Raw genomic sequence first — 603 nt, 5'->3', positions numbered from 1 at the left:
TCATGAGATCAAAACTTCCAACCTCTGTATGGGGACATGCCATTTTGCATGCAGAAGCACTCATTCGGATCAGACCGAGTGCATAACATAAATATTCCCCACTACAGTTAGCGTTTGGTCGAGAACCAAACATTTCACACTTTAGAATTTTTGGTTTTGCGGTATATGTGCTTGTAGCACCACCACAACGTACAAAGATGGGACCACAAAGAATATTGGGAATATATGTTGGTTGTGATTCTCCATCAATTATACAATATTTAGAACCACAGATTTGTGACATTTTTACGGCACGTTTCGCCAATTGTCATTTTGATGAAAAAGTATTCCCAGTTCTAGGGGAGAAAACAAAAATGTAGAAAATGATATCAAATGGAGTGTACCTTCGGTACTATATCTTGATCCTCCTACTAAAGAGTCTAAACTAGAAGTTCGACGAATCATGCATTTACAGAGTATAGCTAATCAGCTACCTGATGCATTTGCGGATACCAAGACGGTAACTAAATCTCATATACCAGCTGCAAATGCTCCTGCTCGTATCAAAATGCCAAATGAACAAGAAAAGGAGGATGACACACGAGAGCCAAAAACACGCCTGAA

The sequence above is a fragment of the Brassica oleracea genome, chromosome C4, assembly GCF_000695525.1.
Source record: "Brassica oleracea var. oleracea cultivar TO1000 chromosome C4, BOL, whole genome shotgun sequence".
NCBI lineage: Eukaryota > Viridiplantae > Streptophyta > Magnoliopsida > Brassicales > Brassicaceae > Brassica > Brassica oleracea.
Note: the sequence above shows the minus strand (reverse complement) of the source record.